Raw genomic sequence first — 23,560 nt, 5'->3', positions numbered from 1 at the left:
CTGTATTCCCTGCCATATGGCCCCTTTCTCCATCTTCAAAGCCAGCAACATAGCATCTTCCAGCCTGTTTCTGTCTCTGTGCTTCCATAGTTACTCTGCCTCTGTGTCTCTGACTCTCTTGTCCACCTCTTATAAGGACCCTTGTGATTACACTGAGCCTACCTGAATAATCCAGAATAATCTCCCCATTTAAAATCCTTAACTTAATCACATCTGCAAAGTCCCTTTTGTCATCTAAAATAATATAGTAACAGATTCCAAGGATTAGGATTGGACATTTTGGGGAGAGGTGGGGCCATTTTTCAGCCTACTGCAACAAAAGACTAGACTCTAATTGCACAGCAAGGCAAAAATGGGGTAGGTTTTTTGTTGGTTTGCTTGCTTGTTTGTTTTTTATGCTTTATTCCAGCCATATAGTTTCAGTGGAAATAAATTTGTAAAATAAAATATGGAGAAAATATGTCTGTTAATTTCAAATTGTGTCAACGTTAAGAATAAGTCTTTCTCTGATAAAACTCTACTTTGCAAACAGAGCATTAACTATACCATCAAACATTTTAGGGTATAAATCTAAACTGTCACCTTAACCATATTTCAGTATGAAAAGATGGGAATCTTTATTTGCAAAGGGAAGAAATAAGACTTCTCTGCCCTTAGCCTGTGAGAAACTTCGGTCAACAAGCCTTTATTCAGTAGCTTCTTTGATTAAAATGACAGACATTCTAAATCCCAACTATGCAAAGAGGCAGCTTTCATGGGAGAGGAAGTGTTGGGTACAGAGGTTGGGGATCTCCTGGTAGAGTCAATGCTCTTGTTGAGGTTTTAATTTTCCCTAAAGTTCTCTGTAGTTTTGAAAATTCGAGTGTGAAAATTAGTGCCCTAAGGTATCTCAAACATAAATTATAACATTAGGCAAATAAGAGAATCAACTTGGAGAGGGAGGAATCTGGCCACAGAGAACAAGAAATATAATATCAGAGGCAAAAAATGAGACAGGTTGGCTGAAACAGGGCCTGAGAGGCAGACACAGTCAGACTGTGTCCAGAACGCCACCCAAAGAGGACAGCGTCCTGAAAAGTCCAGAGGCCTCAGGCGCATCATCATGGGGTCGACATCTGCCTGTACCACCACGTAAGAGTAATGTAGCTGTGGGCAGACTATTTAACCTTTCTGAGCATCATCGGTAAAATGGGGATGATGGTACCTGGCTGAATAAATAAGATCATCTGGGTACAAGCACCTACGTTTTCAGTGCCTGGCTGATCAATGTGCAGCCAGTTGCGACGATCATTTTGTAGTGAGAGTGAGGGCGGCAGCCCCAGTCTTAGCATTCCCTTTCTTCCCTGTGGCACCATGTCCTTCATCTTTTGTGGCCCTCCTCCCATTTAAGGCTGTGCTTGATATTCACCTTGGCCAAACAGAAGATACTATTTTTTTAAGGTACACTTATGATTTGCTTCACGTCCTGGGCTTGTTCTAATGCACATGTATGTGCACACACATACACACACTCTCCCAGAGGATGACCCTGTATCTGTGACTCATACATGGCAGCCAATTTTCCAAGCAAACTTAAGCACTATAACACGGGTTCGGGCTTTGCCCGATCAGTTGGGATTTATCTGCAGGCTCATAGGTCATTCCCTGTAGCAAGCTAAAAAATTCACTTTCAAAGTGGTTCATAACCTGTAGAAATGAAAGCCCATAGCATAACATCTCAGGTAAAAAATCCAATGTCACTCAGATCAGGCTTACTGGCTGAAGTCTGGTGATTATGAAGTGAACTCTGTTGTTGGAAACCTGTATGAGCATCAAAGTCTGTCATCACTTTTATTGGCGGGTGCCATGGGCTTAGACGGCAAGAGGGCAGGAAGGGAGAATACTGCCGAGCTAGTCAGAGAAACAATGGAGAGAAGCAGAGCGACAGCAGCATAGAGAACTTTGATTTTTCTAAAAGTGGAATTATTTGTGTAATGGGAAGCAATTAAAACTTATGGGCATGTGGTTTGTGTTAAATGTTAAGTGTTTCAAAACGGTTAAGTGTGTTCTTGCACTCAGTGGAAATTTGATTCTCTACCAACCAATTGAGTGGAGGGGGAAAAACACAGGAGGGACTAGTTTTCTAGAAGGAAAATGAAAATGAGAAAAAATAATGTCATTTTACATTGCATTTTACATTCCATTGGGGATTTTGAGAAGATTTCTCTTGGCTTTTTTGGAATGACACACATGCAAATGGTAGAATCATCGAATTTTGAGATGAGCATGGAAATTTGCAGTAGCCGTCTATCCCCAGCATCTCTCACCAGCCTCCAGCTGCTGCCCAAAGTCTGCAGTAGAGGGTCCCTACTTTTTCTTTTCAAGGCAGCCCATTCTATTTTTGAGCCAATCTGGCTTTTTTAGAAAGTTTTTCTGTCTACTACGTTGAAGATCTCTCTCCCTTACTGTTGCTACCTATTCGGCCTAGTTATACCTTTCTTATACTACTACTGAATTGTTTTTAATAATTTTACAACTGGATAAACTGGAGCTAAGATGGGTTAAGTCACTGGTGCATTATTTCATAGCTACAAGGATTTAAATCCAGAACTGCCCCACTGCAAATCTCCCGTTCTTTCCATATGTCACCCATCCTGTCACTCTAGGGAAGAGGAAGGCAGCCTGCTATCTAGCATGGGGGACAAGTCGTAAAGACCTAACAAGAACTGAGCTCAGAGGAGGGAGGGAAGAGTTGGTGAGTGGAGTGATGGAGCGGGACAAAGGCACACCCCTCTCCGATCAGGGCTACACTTTCTTAAGCCAGGCTGACTGTGGTTTTCTCCATGTAACTCACATCCAGCTATTGACAGCTTTCTACCTGGTGACATGCTTAATGGCCCATGACATTCTAGCCCTCAGGGCTCAAGCCTGATAGTTATGGTTCGCCACATAAACCTAAAGTGGATTGTAAATTTCTCTCTCTTAGATTTAGGTGACTAAAACGGCTGTTCAAAACTCTGGGCAGGATAGTCAACTTGATGGACATGTACCAACTTTAAAAGATTAGAATGGGAGTGGGGTGCAGAAAGTTGCGGCTCCCAGAAACCTCCTGGAGTGGAAGCCTTCTCATGTACTTGAGGTACTGATGCTATGGGGAAGGGTGTGGAGGTGGTGGTGCACATTGATTCTGTACCATAGAATAGTTGCATATTTTGTGTAACCAAAATCTATTATACCGTAATGAAAAAGGGAAAGTTGTTCAGCATAGGTAAGAAGCTTTTTCTAAGCTCCAGGGTAAGCCAAGTGGATATTTATATAGCTAGACATGGATGTGGCGGGAGATGTCTAAATACGAATACTCTGCTTGCTGAAGTTTGGAGAAACCTTCTCTGGAGGCAAGCAACAGGTGATGTTTATGTGAGTTGAGGTGTGTTTGTCCTTCAGACTTGGAGACAGCAGCTTTCTCGTCTCCTGCTTCTCTGATGTGAGTTTGCACACAAATCTCACCAGCAAGTTCCAGCATGCAGATTTTAAGAGGAAACCTCTGTATATTTCCACGAAAAGATGGTGACATTGTAACAACAACCAAAGAGATAACATTTCCCTCTGCCTCATGCCTACTCCCCAGTCAAAACTCTTTAGTATTTTTCTCCAAAAGCTTCTCTCTCTTCCTACGGATAATAGTATGGGTGGTTAGGAAGGATGTAGTTAGAAGTCGGTCTGGCATATTGAAAAGAGCTCAGTCATGAGAGGCAGAAAGATGAGGTTTGAATCAGCTTGTCTACGTTTTTGTTGTGTAACTTTCGACTTGTTATTTAATCTCTGAGCCTCAATGATCTAATCTGTCAAATGAGGATAAAAATACCAACCAAAACATTGTTATGAGCGTGAATGACACTAAGAATTGAAAAGTGATAGATTTGTAAAACAAGAATATTGTTTGCAAGGGGTTGGTATCGTTCATTCTTTATTCTGGAAGATAATTTGTTTGAAAATTCAACTATGTACTAAATCTTCCTCTCTAGGGACTAGCATAAAATTACAAGTTCCTTCTTAGTGGAAATCTTCACTAGGGCTCCACGAATAAACTCTCTCGACTCCTGGTTTCATCCCTCAGGAAGAGGCATTCTCCTCGCAGGCAGGCGTGTTCACACAATGAGAAAGCTTTCGCACCGTCTCTCTCTGGAATTTCTCTCTCCAGTTTTTGAGACAGCCTCGCTTCAAGGACAGAGCGGTGGTTTGGAAACAAATTCAGACCTGAGTGCCTCCCCTCCTCCATGCTGGGGGTGGCATTTCCAGGCTTCCTCTTCTGCAGATACTTTGTGAGTAACCTGAAGTTGGAATGCCCTCCTGAGGTCGATCTATAAAAGCCAGCAACATAAATAGGAACTAAGGCTGAAGTAAGCATAAATGTTCTCGAACAACTTCAAGAGAGAAAGGCTTGTTTGATCCTCTCTAAACTTCCTGAAACCGAGCGGAATATTTGTTTGTTTTGTGGTAGCTCAACTTTTTCTTCAGGCCTTGTAGTGCATTGCTGTTGGTTTCTCTGTTTAAAAGGAAAGTGCTTTTTCTCAGTAATGACGCTCGCATTCTCAGCTCAGTGATACCCACTTCTAAAGGCCATTTCATCACAAAGATAAAGCTCTGCTAACTCTTAAGACCCAACAGATAAAGGATGTGGCCAGTTACCATGACTTGTGCTACCTCCTAGAGGGTGTCATTGGTGCGCATACCTACAAGTGCGTGAACAGATAGTTTCTAGATTTATTTTCACATTGAAGATTTGATCCCATGAGGGGAAAATGTCAACGTAAATGACTATGCAAAAATGACAAAATAGCATTTTGACCTTTCAGTTGCAGAGAAACAAAGGCCTAGTGAAGGTGAGTTTGCTCTTCTCTTGCTTTTTGAGGAGCCTATTGGTAATTGGCACTATGGTTTATTGTTTTAATATTTGTGGAACTTCAGTGTCCACCAAGCTCTGCAGATGTCCAGTCCAAATTAGATAGACGGACCAGGAACAATACAGGGAGAAAACCCCCCAGGGGCAAAGCAGGGGGATCCTTTGCAGAAGAGAGCGATGGAAGTGAGTGCTTCCTTTTGGCCTCCTTTCTGGTAGATGTGTATCGACACCATAAAACCAGTATGTGTTGTCGGGCTCATTGACAACACCTAAGACAGAATGTTCTGAAGTTAGAAGAGCTAAGAAGGGGCATATCAAGGCTGAGGTGCTTGGCAGAGTTTTCAGATACATGTAGAGTGTTTTTTCTATACCTTATCTCCAAAACGCTCGTGTCCCTAGGTTTCTGTGTCTCAGGGCCCCTTAAGAATAGCACTTAAGGCTGTGACAGCAATGCTCAGACCTCCTCTCTGCAGCCTGTGAACACAGGGGATATTTGCCAGGTGTCAGATGCAAGAATCGTATATGCCATGGATTTTTTTTTTTTCCTGGAAGCAACTGGAAACCAACTTAGTGACACTTAAGTCCTTCACCTGCTGCATCACTGTAGCCAATGGGTGTGAGCCAGAGCGGTACCAAGTAGGGCCCTCATAGGAACAGCCACAAGAGTTACAGGCTCTGGCTGGGAGTGGAATGATATTCTATGTTCAGAGTCATGGCAACTTGAACTTGGCAGCCAGATCTGCTTCTGAGATTACGAGTGCCTCATGGCCAAGTGCACCTGTGTCGAGAGTTGACCGTGGAGTGGGCTGGAGATTGAAAAACCTCTTTTGTAGCTAACGATTCATTTGAACTCCATTAACAGCTGGATGATTAAGTAGCAGTTCAAGTGCTGCAGTTACCTGGCACGGCTCTCCATCCTCCATATATTCAATAAAAGATACATAGAGTATCACCAGAAGCTTCCTTCCCTCCCCAAAAGAGAGGGGATGCTTAGAATTAAAAGAATGTTTCCATCATCAAAGCATGTAAAATTAACCCGGTGTGAAACTGAGAACCCTCCATGAGGTCTAATAATAAGTTCTCATTGCAAAAGGCTGTTTTCCAGCAGATTGTTAAGGACTAGATTTTGTGATAGACATGTTTCAACATATGTGCACTTCTCAGAACACGCTCCATTTACTTTCATGAGTTATGATTAGCTGGTTTCTGTGTTTAACCCGTAGCATTTTTCTATAATAGTGCCTCTATAGAAAATTTTACTCTAGGCGTGTGGGTGACCAATTATAATGCTTTGGTTTGCTTTGAAAGAGAAATCTGTTCAACATTTCTAATAGCCACATTTTCCTAAGAAAATGATTATGGGCACCCAAAGTTAAAGTTCCAAAATTTATTTTCAAATTTTCTTCAAATGATTTTTAAATGAAATTGAGAAATGGTATTGACAATGCATCCAATATTGACGTAATTAGGATATATATCATACTCTGCTAATACCAACCTTCTTTAATATGTTTGTATATATGTAAAGTAGCATGTAGTTTACTGCATATCAAATTTCCCATTTATCCCCACCTTCCTCACGGCTGTATTTGGAAGGCATCTTCATATTTTTGTTGTTGTTAGTGCTATGGAGTCAATTCTGACTCCTAGCAACCCCGTGTACAGCAGAGCAGAACCCTGCCTGGTCATTTTTGTGCCATCCTCTCACCTCCCAGTGCTATAGCAGACAATGCTCCGCTGCTATTCATGAAGTTTTCATGGCCAATTTTTTCAGAAGTGGGTGGCAAGGTCCTTCTTAGTCTGTCTTAGTCTGGAAGCTCCGCTGAAACCTGTCGATCATGGGTGAGCCTGCTGGTATTTGAAATACCAGAGGCATAGCTTTCAGCATCACAGCAACACGCAGCTGCCACAGTATGAAACAAACGACCAACAGACGGGTGTTGTGGGTCCCTGACCGGGAAAGGAATCCAGGCCACAGCCGTGAGAGACTCAGATCTTAACTCCTAGACCATCAGGGCTGGCTACCTTCATACTTACTTGAATACAGATGAGACACTATCACGCTTTCAAAAGCGTCCTCTCGCCCTCTCTCCCCCTCCTCCCTCAGTCGGCCTCATGTGAAGTGAGCCAATCGAAGTCAGCATAACTTCTTCCCCTTTGCCCTGTGTTCTCCCTCCTCCTTATATAAGCCTTGGTGGCCTCACACCTTCCCACAGCCACTGCCACAGCTGGCTGGGCAACCTGCAATAGCTGTCTCGCTCCCTCACCTGGTCCCTGCGGCTGACCCAGCTGCCTCTGGGGTGTGATGCCAGGGATTCTGAAGACAGCTGTGGCAGGAGGAGGGTAGAGAGGCACCTTCCGGCCGGTATTCCTCCGTCAACAACGAACTCGGCACACGGTGTTTGGTGTCTAAGGCATTAGACTCTTCTCTTTCTGAACAGTTTTGGTCCTTGAATATCCCTAGTGCAGGGACAACCTCTGTGATTAAAAAGCAAAAAATGTAATAGCAATAATAAGGCTTTTCAAGGCAGAAACTCAACCCACTATTTTGGTTTGTTTTGCTGTCTCTCTCTTACCTTTTCACTCTTGCCTCAGGACCAGTTGTTGTTTTGCTTAATTCATTCAGCCAACATTTGGCAAGGAAGCTGCAGGCTCTGGCAGTGATGGAAACGCTGAATCTGCTGACGTCTCCAAGTGCTTAGAAGAGAGGTGGGCATCTGCGAAGCCAGGCAGAGTTGGGGCGTCACCTGTACAAGGTTTCACAAGTCCCTGTGTTTTCTGACTCAGGGGACCAAGCCCTATCGGTTTGCTCATAAACTTTTGTGTGCCATTTGCAAACCTTGTTTTTGAATGTGGTTTGAGATAAAAGTTTAAGGCATCACAGCACATCAGAGTATAAAGGAATCAGAGAGGAGGCCCTTGTAGTCAAGGACACTGGGGCCTAGATTTAGCAAGCTGTAAGCTGTACACATAAAGTTAACAGCAAGGGCCACAGTGCACACTGGAATAAAAGAAATAAGGACGTGGTCCATTTCCCAATCAATGCCTAGGGAGCCACTTAGAGTGAGAATAGTAGTTTTGTTTTTTGCTAGACTCTTCTTCCAGGTCATAAACACTTCCTACCAGAGCTTACTGAGCCCAAAAATAAATATGGGGAGAAAATCCTTTGCATGTATGAAGTACTTTATATTTTCTACCTCCTTCTCAATCCTTAATTAAGCTTTTCAGCCACCCTGTGAAGCCGGTCATTACCACTGGGTGAGGAAACAGAGTCCCACAGGAGCTATGTCACTTGCCCAAGCGTACGAGCCAGACAGGCCTGGCAGGGTAAGGCTTCCCAGTTTCTGATGCCCACGCCCCGTGTGCAATCCAGCCTCGTCACCCTGGGTCTTGGCGTGGGGAACCAATAAACAAACAAATGACTGTGGCATTACTTTAACTTCTGGGAGCAATGGGTTCTTATTCAAAATAAGAACAAGGAGCAAGACAAATAGCATCTAATTGCAAAGCTGTTGGGGAACAGTGGGGGCCTGGAGTTCTGCTCTTTCTGAAGCGATATGTCCACTTCGAAGTTTCCCTTTATTACTCATATGCCCACGTTTTATTGAGCAAAGGTAGCATGTGCCTTGCTGGGCAGTACGGATTCAAAAGTCCTACCACGAGTTCTATTTTGTTGTCTTCAGGCTCAATACCGTGTGGTATGGTGTCATATGGGCTGTAATAGAGCCATATGTGGGAAGAGATGGAAATTCAGAAGAGGAAAATTACCTTCTCTGGGGTCAGGGAAGGCTCCATAGATAAAGTGACATTTAAATAGAACCTAAAAAGATGAGTAGGAGTTTGCTAGCTGGAAACAAGGCAAAAGAGCATTTGGGCAACTGTGGTAGAGGTTTGATCAATTATGCCTTCGGAATCCACCCCCGTATTCAAATCGTGTTCCCTATAACCTACAGTGTAAAACTGAAGCAATAAGCTCAGCTCTCAACTCCGATGTCACGTTGGCTCCCTTTGTCCTTTGAGAGGTCTCCCAGCACATTCTTCCCACGCCACACGGAAGGCCAAGGATTTCTGAGAGTTTCGAGATTTGAGAGGATGGGGCGAGGGGCACCCAGGGCTGCGTTTTCACTCACCTCTGGTGCTGAATTTCTGCTTTTCACTGATTCATTTCTGTTTATCCAATGTTTTTATATAGCAGGTGTATGTATGTATACGTGTGTGTGTATAGATATACAAATATGTATCATACATACATATATATTTGTGTGTGCAATCTGCCCCTTACTTGAGTAAAAAAATAGACTTCACTGAACATATTACTGGGGTGGGGGACAAGGACGGATAGCAAACAATGGCTTCCTTCCACGGAAATACAAACCACTTCAAATGGGTCCTTAGAGCCTTGTTGTTGGTGCCCTCAGCAGCTGAGCCACCACAGAGTTTTTTCACTTTAGCCTCTTGACCACTTGTCCTTTTGTCTTCCTCCTCTGTCCTTTTTCCCACTCCTGTCTCTCATCTCTCCCTCTCACCCTGAGATTCCTACTTATTTTTCTCCTTCACCTTTCTCCTCCTTCACACCACAATCCTGCTCACCTCCATTAAATTGTCCCTTGGTTCTTATTGCCTACATCTTCAAGATCCTAGCTTATCATGGAATTTTCCCAAGCAAAGACAGTTCCTTTCCTAAGAGAAGTTTTTTATTTGTTTTTTGGTTTTTTTATTTTGAGGAAGATTGGCCCTGAGCTAACATCTGCCACCAATCCTCCTCTTTTTGCTGAGGAAGATTGGCCCTGAGCTAACATCCGTGCCCATCTTCCTCTATTTTATATGTGGGATGCCTGCCACAGCATGGCTTGACAAGCAGTGGGTAGGTCCACAGCAGGGATCACACCTGGCAAACCCCAGGCCACTGGAGCAGAGCATGTGAACTTAACTGCTACACCCCCTGGCCAGCCCCTCCTAGAAGAAGTTTTGGTATTATAGTGGTTTTAATTTCCATTGGCCTGTCTGTGACTCACCATATCTTTGCACGTAGCATAGTCCCTGGCAATAAGTGGGCAATCAATATTATTTGTTCTATGAATTGATGAATCAATTAAATAGTGCTTTGAAAAGGTCTGTCTCATCCTGGTGTGTGACTATACTGAAATTCTGACCCTGAATGCTGGATGAACAGAGGCTTAGCCACCTTAATAAGGCAGGCCCAGTGACAGCCCTCTGCATGGCGATGCCTACCAGTCACTGAAGCCAGGCTGCCTAGACGCTCCAAAGGCCATGTTCTTTAAACCAAGTGGCTATTTAGCCAGGCCTTCACGAAGGCCAGGGATGGAAGGAGACACACCAGCGGCAGCACAGGATTCACCTTTTGGGAAAGAGGCAGAACGAAGCGCAGGAATGAGAAGGGCACAATCATAACATTTCGTTTCTTCTTAAAAGAGCTCAAGTAGCAATTGTGAAATCTTGGGAATCAGAATGTGCACTTATCAAGTCTCTTTATATGTTTCAAATATTTTGTCGTTTAAAAAAGTTTCCATAATTATAAAAAAAAAACTAAAGAAAGAAAAAGAAAATCCCATATCGAAGATGCCAACTGAAAGTTGCCTCTACTAATGAAGAGACATTTCAAAATAAGATGCTTTTCCAAGAAGTGAAGTATCTGGGGCCCTCGGTCCCCCAAAACAGGAGATGGCTTCCAACGGATGTTGCCAGCATGAGGCAAAACCTTTGAGTTTCACGTTAAGTCTTGACTGCTGGAGGTCTTTCTCGATTTCTGCTGGCACGTGATTAAATTGTTAAAGGGCTGTGGTAAAGACGCACACACCTGTCCGCAGAAGCACTCACTGGGGATCCCCAGTTCTTATAAAAGCCTGGTGAACTAGTCCTCTCTTCCCCTCCCTCACCGTCCCTGTACGAGGAATGCAAGGAAGGACCTTAAGGAATTTTCTCAAACTAGTCCCGTTCCCAAGTCCTTTTCAGAGCAACATGGAAATAGTATAAAAAATATATATATATCCCAGTGGCTTCTCGTGCTATTCTAGCAACTTCCTGGGAAGGTGAGAGAAAAGCACAGACATTCCAGCAGCCACTTTGGTTACTAATAAGTCTCAGAGGAGCCCCAGTCACGAGGTTCTGTCCAAGTCGCCACACACTGTCCCGAACCTTCCTTCTCCGTTTATTTATTTATTTTTTCCCATTCTAGAGCAGCCAGCAAATGATTTCACACCTTTTTGTTTAGCTGCTAAAAGCAACACAATAACTCCCCTCAGGGCCGCCTCTGTGGGTTCCAAAAATAAAATGGGCTCATTTTCATGCTAAGCATGTAAAGGCTCCTAGGGATTCTAATGAAAAGCAAAGGAAAGAAAGAAGGAGAAAAGAGGGGTCAGGCTGGGGAGTGTCAGCTGCTGCCGAGACTTACCAGCCACCCCTGCCAGAAGGGAGAGGTGAAAAGAACAGACAGTGCTTAGGCTGCAAATTAAAAGGTGATCTCCTTCGACCCTTAAGCCCTCCAGCCTTATCTTCTATCCCTAAACCCAGGGTTATTCTTGGAACACGAACCATTGTTCACCAAGAAGAGTCGTGGCCGGCTTCAGCCTTCCAGACAAGAAATCTCCTGGGTAGGAAATAGCCAGGTCAGAATATAAAACCATAGGTCTGTAAGATTCTAGGTTCACTTTTGAAATTCAAAGTTTTCTGGGCCTAAGTCGTGAGCAATCACAGACGCATCATGTCCCACACATTACATATTAGAAAGAAGTCTATGTGATGCAGATCACACAATATTAGGCCCTGCTAGCCAGCCTAGAATGCGTGAAAAGATTTCCTTGAGAGCTTGCCAGAAGGGTGCACGCTGCCCACCCACAAGAAGTGGGATGAATCCTTGTAGGACATTGCTGACCCGGGGTTTGCCTGCCTGAAATTTAAACAGCCAGTGAGGGCGCCTGCCCTTTATATTTCGGTCATGCCTCTACTTACGTCGGAGGCCAGACTGTTAAAGATTCCCTCCATTTACTGAGCCAAATTCTGCCCCCCAGTAGCTTCTACTCATTGGTTCTAGATTTGTGCCGGGGCATGTGCAGCACAGAATCTCTGCACTGGAAACCTTCAAATATTGGACAACTATCAGCCTTCACATCCCCTGCCCCTTTCACTTAGGCCTTCCTGTTTTCTTCTCCTAACACAGTTTCCAGTTCCTTCCCTAGGATGTGATCCAGTTTGCACAGTGTCGCTCTTACAGCACAGCCCCAGAAGAGGTCTGAGCTGCATGCAGAGAGCACAGTGGGATGAAGAACGCCCTGAGCTGAAGAACATGCCATTCGCGCAGGCTGAGCTCACCTGAGCCATTTCTTTTAAGCAGATGTGTTAGGCCGTGGAATCATATTCCTTTTCAAGATCCGTGAAGAAAGGCTGTGCTAAGCCAACTGTAAATAGGATTGCTCAGAAAATCTCAGGCTACTTGGAGGAACACAATTTTTAAATAGTTTAAAAGGATCCCTTTACATACAAATACTCGACATGCAAATTATCAGTCCTTCTTACTTTTTTCATTAAAGCAGATACCCCAAGGGCCTCGACTTGGTAAACGTAAAATGAACTACTGTATGTTGAGTATTTGAACATTTTCTAACTGCATTTTTTAAAAATTATTCCAGGATTCAGGCTTTCTGTTCAAGGAATCATAGAATCTTTAGAAATGCAAAGGACACAGAAAGATTTTCAAATCCAGTCACAAACTTTCAGGAAGATATTATTGCCCCATTTTACATCTTCTTTCAGAATTCATCCACCGAATGCTTTCTGAGTGCCTACCCTGCACCATGCATTGTTTTAGGTTATTCAGGGCTGAAAAATATAGTCCCCTTCTTTCATGGGGTTTACATTCCCATGGGGGAAACAGAAGCAAAATGTAAAATAATTTCACGTAGTGATAAGTACTATGAAGAAAATCAAATAGGGCTGTGGTAGAGATTAGGTCAAGGCAGACAAATCTTAGGAGGGAACATTTGACCTAACTGTTAAGAAGGTTTCAATCACGACGGAATATGGAAGAAACTTCTTCCAATCTATGAGAACAGCCAATGCAAAGGCCCTGGGGTAGAAATAAACTTGGTGTGTTCTGGGAAATGCAATTAGGCCAGTACAGTTGGAAAATATTAACAGCAGAAAGTAACAGCAGGTGAAGTCAAAGGGGAAAGAGGTAGATAGGGGGCAGATGGCATGGAGCCTCAGAGGCTGTGGTGAGGTGTTTGGATTTTATTCTAAGTGCAATAAGAAGGCATTGGAGAGCTCAGGTAGGGGAGTGGCATGATTTCATTTACATGTTTAAAATGTTCTTTCTGCCTGTGTATAGAGATGGATTGTACAAGGTTTAAAAACAGAAGGAGAGAAACTCATTAGGAAGCTATTGCAATGGCCTAGGCAAGAGATGACAGTGGCTTGTATTGGCATCATAGCAATGGAAACAGAGAGAAGTGGATAAATTCTGGATATGTTTCGGAGGTAGGACCAATAGGATTTGCTAAGAGAGAAAACACTGGAGTCCAAGGAAGCTTGAATGACTTGCCTAAAAGGGGAGGAACAAACAAAAACCGAGCACTAAGTAGTGCCCTCTAGTTTAATCCTAATATTAATCCTAATGCTGTGAGGGAGACAGTATTTTACCAACATTTTATATATGAGGATCCTGAGGCTCAAAGGGGTTAAGTAATTAACTCCAAATCAAGCATCAGGTCAGATTAAGCTGGGATTCAAACTCAGGACTTTTTTTTTTTTTTTTTTTGAGGAAGATAAGCCCTGAGCTAACTACTGCCCATCCTCCTCTTTTTTGTTGAGGAAGACTGGCCCTGAGCTAACATCCATGCCCATCTTCCTCCACTTTATATGTGGGATGCCTACCACAGCATGGCGTGCCAAGCGGTGCCATGTCCGCAGCCGGGATCCTAACCGGTGAACCCCGGGCTGCCGAGAAGTGGAACGTGTGAACTTAACTGCTGCCCCACCGGTCCGGCCCCCAGGACTTTTTGATTCCATATCTTATGAGTCTCTTCCCACTGTGTCAAATTGTTTTCCAAATTAGTGGTACAGGAGGAGCCCTGAGCACAGACTCCGAGGGTAGGGCTCCTTCTACGTATCTTTTCTTCCAAGTTATTGATGCTTAACGATATTTTAAGCTAATACCATCATTTATTACATCTCCCCCGGTGTGTCATTATATTTAACCCAAACTAAGACTCCTTTCACCTGTTTCCCTTCTGCCCCCTCCCTTCCTCCGCACAACACCTGAGTCGGGGTCAGCTCCTGTCTGTGCAGTTTAACTGTCAGAGACGTGAGCCCCCGTGCCTGCCTCCCATCCTGAGGAGCTGTAGCTGGAAATTGCTTGTGCAACCCGATGACAACGTTATCTATATTTAGCAGAAAAAGTGGTGGCAAGGACCTGTCCAGCTCAATTTTTTTTTTACGATTTCAATGTCCAGAATCTCACAGACAATCTCCATCAAGGCACATTGCCCCTGACAGTATCTGGGTGGAAGGAAGCTTCCTCCATCTCACGGGTTATCCCCTGGAAGCCTCGTTCCAAGAAATCACGTGGACATCCATTGTGGAGCAAAGGCTTTATATGCTGAGCTCTCCCCCCGCCCGGACCTGGAAAGCCGCTGGTCCTGTGGATGCTCCGACGGCTTTTAAGTGTTATTCCAAGACAGGAAAACAAGCATGAAACGTTTAAGGGGGAAAAAGACTATTGCCTAATTAGTTATGCGTTTAAGTGACATGTATGGCGCTTGGTTTTTATTTGTTTTCAATGTGGCATGGAAAAGAAATACAAAATGCTGCTTACGGTTTAAGAACAAAGATAAACTTGCTTGTAAGGGAGGAGGGGTGTTGAAAAAAATCACAGCAGGTATTCGCAAGTGCTTACAACGACGAAATCATTGCCGCGGACGCTGACTATCCCTTATACTTAAAGGGACTAATTCGAGCTGAGGCACAGTTTAACTTTTCTGGAGCCAGACTAAACCAGATATGGTATATCGTCCATGACTCTGACCCTCGTCACTGCTGGTCAGCCAGGGAGAATCATCTGCTAATAAAAAGCAGAACAATTAAGAAGAGCTAAGAAAAGAAGAAAGTAGAGACCATTAAAGAAAAATGGGAATTTTCAAGACAGTGTAATAGTGCCAACTGTATCACAAGAAGGGAATTTACAGAGGGAAAGAAATTGTATCCAGTGAGTACCTACTTATAGTCCTCTGCTTTTTAACATGCAAGATGTATCAATCCTGGGTTGTCAAGGAAAAAAAGCTGTTGTGAAAGAATTCCTATTAGCTTTAGAAATAGCCATGTTAAGAGGTAGTTTTTTTCATACCTTCTTTCAGTCCCCAGCCTCATTTTGGGTTAAATCTTATTCTGAGGAAAAGCACTTGGGTTAGAAATGTCCTGTCTCATTTTCACAAAATTTCTTCTAATGAGATGAGTTTGAGTGTTGCTGTGTCTATTAAGGAAAAGAGATGAAGAAATAGAAAATCCACTTTTTGTACCATTGCATTTCGTGGGACTAAGGCTTCCAATACTGTATTCCAGAAGTTAACAGACCATTACTAAGGGACAAAAAAAAAAGTTTTTATGCAATTTGGGGAAAAAATGAGAATACAATTAAATTTAAAAAAGAGGGGCCAGCTTGGTGGCGTAGTGGTTAAATTCACACGCTCCACTTGGGCGGTCCAGAGTTCGCAGTTTCGGATCCTGGGCACACACTTGGCACTGGCGTCAAGCCACACTGTGGCAGCATCCCACATAAAATATAGGAAGATTGGCACAGATGTTAGTTCAGGGCCAATCTTTGTCACAAAAAAAGAAAAAAGTCACCTATAACCCCATCACCTTAAGATAGTCCTTGTTAACAAGACTTAAAAACAAAACAAAATTATTTGGCACATACCTTGTAGAACACTAACAGAACCATCATAATTCAGGCTTCCTCTCATTTTTCATTTTTGTGACAGTTTCTGGCAATTTTCTACGGATACACGGGTTGATGTTGTCACTGGTGCCCTAGAAGCCCAAGTGGAGATGACTACTCTCTGGAAATTTTCTTTTCTTGAGATGAACAAAAAGATACTAATTCTTCTTCTTTATGTTACTGTTCCTACGACTATCAAGAGACCAAGAAAGTCGTTTCTGATTTTCTGTGTCATAGCATGATCCCCACCCTTCATAGTCACAAAAAGAGCTAACACTGTATCGCTTTCACCCAGGACCTAAAACTTTAAAGGCAGAGAGTCTCCTTCTCCAGCAATTTTAGACAGCCTTCTTTGTACGTCATCTTACTAGCTTTTCAGTTGGAAGAATCCAGCGAAGGAGTAAAAGAACTTCTAGGAAAAAAAAGAGGATTTGGGGTGGACAAATTACTGTTAAAAAGAATAGGCAAAGAGATCAGTAAAACAGACAAAACCCAAAACATAATCTTGCACATGTAAGAATGGTCTTAAATATGTATATTCAGAATATATATGATGACTGTAAGGGCCAGCCTGGTGGCATAGTGGTTAAGTTCGCAGGGTCTGCTTCAATGGCCTGGGGTTCACAGGTTCGGATCCTGGGCGCAGACCTGTGCACCACTTATCAGGCCACCCTGTGGCAGCATCCCACATACAAAGCAGAAGGAGACTGGCACAGATTTTAGCTCAGGGCCACTCTTCCTTAAGCAAAAAGAGGAAAATTGGCAGTGGATGTTAGTTCAGGGCCAATCTTCCTCCCCAAACAACAACAACAATAACAACTGTGGGGAAAAGTAGTGGACAAGTGGTGCCATAATTGTTCGCTTATCAGGAAAAAATAAATTTTTTCTCATACCATATAACAAATTAAGTTCTAGATAGATTGAAGAATTATTATTTTTAAAATATTGATGAAATAACGAAAAGAATATATTTCTGCATACTTATCTGGTCTAGATGGGTTAAGATTTTCTATACTTTAAAGCAATGGAAGAAATCACAGAGTAAAGGTCAATAAATTGAAATATAGAGAAATATAAAATTTCTACATGTCAAAAATAATCACGAACAAAATCAGAGGACAGAAAGGAAACTAGTAAGAAGATGTGTTTTTTTCAAAAACTGAGGCACAAAGAAAGTTAATAGCCTTAATTTATAAATTGTTACTGTAAATCAATGAGAAAGTAGACAAAGGTCATCAACTAACGATTCATAAAAGAGACAATACAAATAGTAGCTACTTATACAGCAAATAATTTTCAGCCTCACCAATGAATACAAAGTTAAATAAGAGGGACTTAACAAGATAGAAAAGATTTTTAAATGACATTAATCAATGCAGTCAGAGTTTCAGGAAGATATTCATATACTGTGTTAATTAAATTGATGGAACCTTCCTGGTATACACCCTTTGATCCGGTAATTCTACTTCTAGCAGATTATCCTAAGGAAATAATTTGAAGTGCTAAGATTTATGCACGCACACACACAAGCAAAATTTTTATTATTTAAGTACACCCTAAATGTCCAATATTAAGAAACATTAATAAATTATAGTATAGTCACACTAGAGACAGTTATACTGCTATTAAAATAATATTTAAATAATTATTAATGACATGAGAAAATATTTTTGATTGATTTAACAACGTAACATGTGAAATTGTGTGTACAGAATGATCTGTTATTTGACGATAAAAATAGCATAAGAAAAATACTGGAACCATTCCTAGATGTTAACTTGGTTGCATTTGACTAATAAGATAAGAGTTGGTGATGTTTTTGTATTCTTTTAACGTTTTTCTAAATTCCAAGTTTTCTACCATGTATATGTATTATGTATAGAACCTTTTAAAAAGAAAGAAAAATTGAACTTGAAGGGGTTCAGACCATGCCACCCCAAAATATGCCACTCTGGCATAAGGATTATTTTGAGCTGAAGGCAATTGAGAAAAAGCAAACAAGGACAAACTCTGGCTTCCCTCTCTGCCAGGAAGGGCGGACAATTCTTAACCACTAGAGACAACTCTAGACTCTTATCAGCCCAGAGGCTGCACCAGAGGAATATACATAACAAACCTTGCTGAAACAATTCTTATCTTCCATTAGTTTCTCCCATATATTTACCTTCCCACAGTTTGCTGCCCTTGTCTTGTCACTTCTCCAGAAATTTATTCTTTGCTAAGAGGCCATAGATGCCCAGGTTCTAACCATTCCTTTGAGTTACCCATCACTGAGTGTTCCATGTGATCCATACCACACGAGTTAATAAACTGGTTTGTTTTTTGCTCATTAATCTGTCTTTTGTCAGTCTAATGTGCAGGAGGGCCTCAGCAATGAACCTAAGATGGGTAGAGGAAAAAGAAAGTTTTTCCTCCCCTACAAACTACTATAATAATAAAAAAGAACCAACGGTAGGCATCCTTCTCCTTCAGCAATCTTAGATTGCGTTCTACTTGATAGTAGGGATAATTGGATACTTCCAAGCCCACAGAGGCACCACTAACTACCGTGAGTCAGTTTAGTCAAAGGGCAGATTGCTGGGTGATTTGGGGGGCGTAGATACTTTCCCTTCTTCTTCAAGGTTTAGTTTCTCTTTCTCTTTCTTCCTTTCTCCCACACTTGATCCATGTAAAAACACAGAGTACCAGCACCACATCCCTACCACTGTCCAAGAGTGGTGAGATAGGGTTATTTTCATCTGTCTTTCCAAGGCTGAGAGGATAGGCCTGAAAAGGAGAGGGACACGGATTTCCTGGCCAGTGAGAAGGAATGGTCTCTGTAAGGACCTGGGCAAGTTTCTCCACCCCTCCTCTTATACACCACTTCTGGATATGCACAGAGCACATTTCCTCAAGGAGTTCATTTGAGAAACAGACAGGGGGAATGCTTAACCTAAAAAATTATTTTGAGGCCAGCCCCGGTGGAAAATTCAGCACACTCCGCTTCGGTGGCCTGGGTTCAATTCCCAGGTGTGGACCTGCACCGCTCGTCTGTCAGTGGCCATGCTGTGGCGATGGCTCACATACGAAAAGAGGAAGCTTGGCAGCAGATGTTAGCTCAGGGCGAATCTTCCTCAGCAAATACACATTTTGGTGTTTTAAACTGGTAATTCTTAGGGCAGTAAACCCCATGACCACTACCACTTCCACCACAACCACAGAGAGAGCCAGACCTGAAAATTTAGTCAGTCATACCCGGAGTGGACTTGGGCAGAGGATGGAAGATGAACAGGCTCAGGATATTTCTCCAGCCAAGTCCAAAGTGAAGTGCTTTTGTTTAGTGAAAATTAAAAGCAAAATGCAGAGTGTACTTGGTCCAACTCATTTACCCTAAAAATTTTAAGCATATTTCTGTTTCTAAGGAAACAGAGAGCCCCAGTCTCTGATCGTTTCTGTGATGCCACATAGCATCCTTGAATGATAGCATCGCTATCCAAGAAGACTTCAATGCTTTTGGAAAGCCTGGTCAGGTGTTCTTTTCCCTTTAAATCTTTAGTGGCATTCTGATTGCAGAAAGCATACTTTAAGTCAATAGAGGCAAATGTAATTAAAATCTGAGTGCACAGACCTTGGATGTCTGGCAAGAGACACCTTGTTAGTGATTACAACTTCCCACAGTTTAATTATTATATTATTCATTGTGGCTATTTTTTCTTTATGCCCAGAACCCAAGAAAAGCCAGCTTTTTTCATCTAATTTTCTTTAGATTCAAAGCGTTCTTTTATCCCCTCTCTCCAACGAAAGAATCTAATTTATTCTAGTCAGACTAAAACACATAATTCAGCAATATGCTGCCATCACCCTAAGGTTTAATGTTCTTTCCACTGAAAATAAGTAAAAATAGCACATTAGCCTCAAACTTGGTGGTTAGGAAGAGAAATACATGGGACGAGTATAACCTAACAGCTCTCCTTAAATTGCAATTTGAGGGCCACAGTCATTTGCATTTTTCCGCTTGCCCTGAGGCAGGACCCTGATGTGCAGAGTCATGGTGGTGGCATTTTGGCCCGGGTGACAGAAACCATTAAAGAGAAGCAGAGGGCCAGGCCACACTCCATGGGTTTCATTAGCTTACTTGTGTAGGAGGCAAACAGTATCTGAAGGGCTGTGGACTTGTTAATCAAAATGTTAGTCTATTAGAAACAGCGAGAAATTAGTTAGTGAGATGGTTATCAAGTACCTGGAGCAAGAGTTGACTTTCTGTGAAACATCATTCTGGAATCAAAGCCAAAATCTGTCTCTAATAGTCAGTTGAGCCTGAAAAACTAATCATGTCAGAATTAGTAAGGCAAACAACAGAGAGAGGAGTGAAACACACTGATATTAAATAGGGCTGGGAGGAAATACCTGAGCTTCAGGAATTACAGAAGAGCTGGGATTTTAGAGGTTTTAAAAAAAAATGGTAGCTCTGCTTCTCTCCGCAAGACAAATGTCTGGAATACCCAAGTGGTTCTGAATTTCTCAGGGGAGTTGGGACAGGACCATGGAGGGTGCAGTTACGAGGTGATGCTAAATGGCCTCCTTAAAATTCAGGTTGAAGCGATATTTAATGAGAGTGTATGTATTTTATATCTTTGTTTTTATAGAAGTAATGAACACTTACAATTATCGTAAAACACCATCATTACAGAAAAACATAATGTAAAAAAGGTCCCCCACCCATTGCCCAAATGCAGAGAGTACCACTTGTTAAAAGTTGGGAGTAAAAATAGATTTTCATATGATTTGTATTTATATGTCCTTTAAAATAAAGTTATGGATATTTATAACAACGTGAGAAATACCTATATGATAATATTAAGTTTAAAAAGTGAATTAAAAAATTGTGTATGTAACAGAATCACAAAAGGCCAAATAACCCTATGACTAGAAAAAGATTGAAATAAAATACAACAAAATATTTTAAAAGTTGGGGGTGTTCATATTTTTTAAGCATATACTAACATATATTCAAAAGTATGTGTGTGTGTGTTTAATGACTACTTTTTTGCTTCGAAAAGCCTCTGAAAAGGTTACTGTTTCCAACTTCACAGCCATGGGGAGAAGAAAAGAATATTTGGAGATCACTGGTAAATAATGCTTTGAATCTCTCTGCAGCATATGAAATTGAATTTCAGTCCTATTTAAAGAAAATTCCCCTGGTAAAAAGTCTTTATATGTGTTTCTGAGGCAGAAGGATAGAAGAAACTACATGCAAGACTTGGGTTGGGCAATTGATTTTAATCATGGTTTCTATTAATTACATAGCAATTTCAGGCAATTTTCCACTTTCCCACCATAGTTTTCCCTTGTGTAAAATGGGGAAAGTGATAGAAAATCTGAACGTGGGGACTCGGTCTCCAGAGCACTGCTACCAATGACACCTGTCTGTTGGCAAATACCCAGCTCTTTCAGCCGGGGTCACACATTCTGCCAGCTCACAGGAGCGAGGAGGCTTTAATAACCTGTAGTTCCAAAGATCTCTGAACTCTCTTAGGAAGAGGGCTGTTCAAGTTCAGTGTCATATTATCCAGTTCCTGAAACACCCATTTTTAGAGAGAGAGAGAGAGAGGAAGAGTACAGAGATTGGGCTGTGCTCCAGAGGAAGTTTAGGAAAATGTTTTCTATGTAAGTGGAGAAAATGCTTCATGTGTGAGAAAGGTCACGTGACACTTCCACACAAATGATAGGCTTCTCAGAAAGAAAACACTTAAATTCGATATTAATTTAAGGTCATCAAAATTCAACTGGCTTTGCTCACTTGCTCTTCTTTCACTAGAAGATGCTCTGTGATTATCCCCTACTAGCACAAACCTGCATAATGTGCAATAATATTTTACTACTGTCATTTTACAGCTGCTGCTATGGTGTAACTTGGTCTGAGTGCCCTCAAATCCCAGGGCCAGCGCCACATTGTGACAACATTTTCACAATACTGAGGGCAACACATTGTAAGGCTGCACCTTTACTTAAGAAGTATTTCTCTTTATTCTAAGTGTGTCCTTTTTACTTTGGGGGTACTAAAATGTTATTTTCTTTTATGAATTAATGGCGATGAATTCGGGTAGCTGTGGTATTTTTTTAACATCCTTATTTGATCAAATTTAAACTTGGCAACAGTATATTCATCTTCCCACTATTTCCTTTTCTTTCTTTCTTTTTTTTTTTTTTTTACATTTTGCTGGTCTGCAAAAATCCAAACTCTGGAAAACATCAGTCTCTGGCTAACTCTGTCTATATGGTAATAGGGAGATGCAGATAATCACCATTTTTAACCCAAAATATCAAATTCCTCCCCTAATCAAATGTGTGCCTCAGCTAATAAGTAGGACACTCAGTATGCCTGAATTGTGTTTCTCTCTCCATCCTCTAATAGGGTTCCTAAGATTAAGCTACTGAAAAAAAGCAAGGAAGCAGGGAAAAAATAATCTGGATAATAAATAAACCAACTAGTTAATGGACCCAGTGTCAATTAACAATGAATAAAAGTATGCACCATGCAATATTTGGAACATACACCAAAAAATTATCCATTGTTTATTTTTAATTCAAATTTAACTGGATATTTTGTATTTTATCTGGCAACCTTACCCCCAAGATTTTCTGACCCTTCAGAAAATACATAGGTAGTAAAATATGAATTAAAGTCACCGCTACATATAAATGGATATTAATGAAATACACATAAATGGCTATTAATGAAATATACATAAATGGCTATTAATGAAATATACATAAGTGGCCATTAATGAAATACTCTTAGGGTTGTCTTTATGTCCTCTAGCTTTCTGGTCTAAATGGGAACTATTTAGATGACTGCATTCTTATAAAAGCCTAACAACCTTCAGTTCAATCCAGAGAAGAGTAAAACAAGTTAACTTGCTCCCAGTTGGCTTACCTTGTCAATGAGCTGATCACCAGTGTTTATAAACAGGTCCTGCCAAGTCACTTCCTCTGCCCACCTCTGAGCTGGCTGCTCAGGTGCTGCGGAGTAATCCCCTTCAACCCACACTGATGTTTCAGGCTCTGAAAGTGTGGGTGGGAAGTTAGGAGGAAAGCCAGGATCCTGTGAGGTGCTCGTCGATGTGCTCAGCGCGCAGCCAACACATTTGTCCTTTGTCTCTTGTTTTTCCCTCTGACGTTAAAACTAATACCAAGTTTAAAACTCCATATGTTTTCGCCATCTGACCTGGCAAATGCAGAATTCCTCCCCTTAACTTGAAACAGAAGTAATCATAAAAGTGTCAAGGAGTGCTAGGAACCTCTCTGGTAATATTTGCAGGGAGATTATTTTCCGTCTACAAAGTCGACACCTACTTTCTGTTAGAGAAATGAATTGATAGAAGCTGGAGATTGGCAGGAAGCAGGAGTCCAGGTCAGGTACCTGGTATGCATTTCATTAAAATGAGTGTGAATGTGGGTGGTGTTTGTTTTGTTTTTTCCCTGGCTACCTCGAGGTTGTTGCAAAAGTAACGTGAGGAGAAAAAAACATGGTGAAAGGTGCTCCTATATTCAAATCATTGGAGAGTGACAATCAAAAGGTAGAATCGGAGCCAGTTTTGTGGTCTCCAGTCTCCAGATGTGCTGCTGAGGATTCGGAAAGGAAAGTTGGCTTAGAAGGTCTTATCTTGGCTTCAGTGCCATCTACTAGGGTGACTCTAGATAGGTCGTCTTGTCCTCTGGACATCAGTTTCCTCCCTTCTCAAGGG

At 41.8% G+C, this 23,560-nt stretch overlaps 1 long non-coding RNA gene across 6 annotated transcripts; it reads right to left on the bottom strand.

Moving 5' to 3' along the window:
• Positions 1–3,883: 3,883 nt before the first annotated feature.
• LOC124234771 (uncharacterized) lies at positions 3,884–23,209 on the bottom strand. 6 transcript variants are annotated; one of them, XR_006887404.1, is made up of 6 exons: positions 22,750–23,209; positions 20,053–20,137; positions 10,115–10,241; positions 7,459–7,629; positions 6,920–7,360; positions 3,884–4,340 (listed from the first exon to the last, which is right to left on the bottom strand). It is a non-coding gene; the product is annotated as an uncharacterized LOC124234771 (long non-coding RNA). The 6 variants fall into 6 exon arrangements; XR_006887399.1 differs by lacking the exon at positions 3,884–4,340 and having other exon boundaries at positions 6,689–7,360; XR_006887402.1 differs by lacking the exon at positions 3,884–4,340 and having other exon boundaries at positions 6,689–7,360; positions 7,459–7,599.
• Between the last annotated feature and the right edge of the window lie 351 nt (positions 23,210–23,560).

This window comes from Equus quagga, chromosome 2 (genome assembly GCF_021613505.1).
Source record: "Equus quagga isolate Etosha38 chromosome 2, UCLA_HA_Equagga_1.0, whole genome shotgun sequence".
Lineage (NCBI taxonomy): Eukaryota > Metazoa > Chordata > Mammalia > Perissodactyla > Equidae > Equus > Equus quagga.
This window is presented reverse-complemented; position numbering and strand designations above follow the sequence as displayed.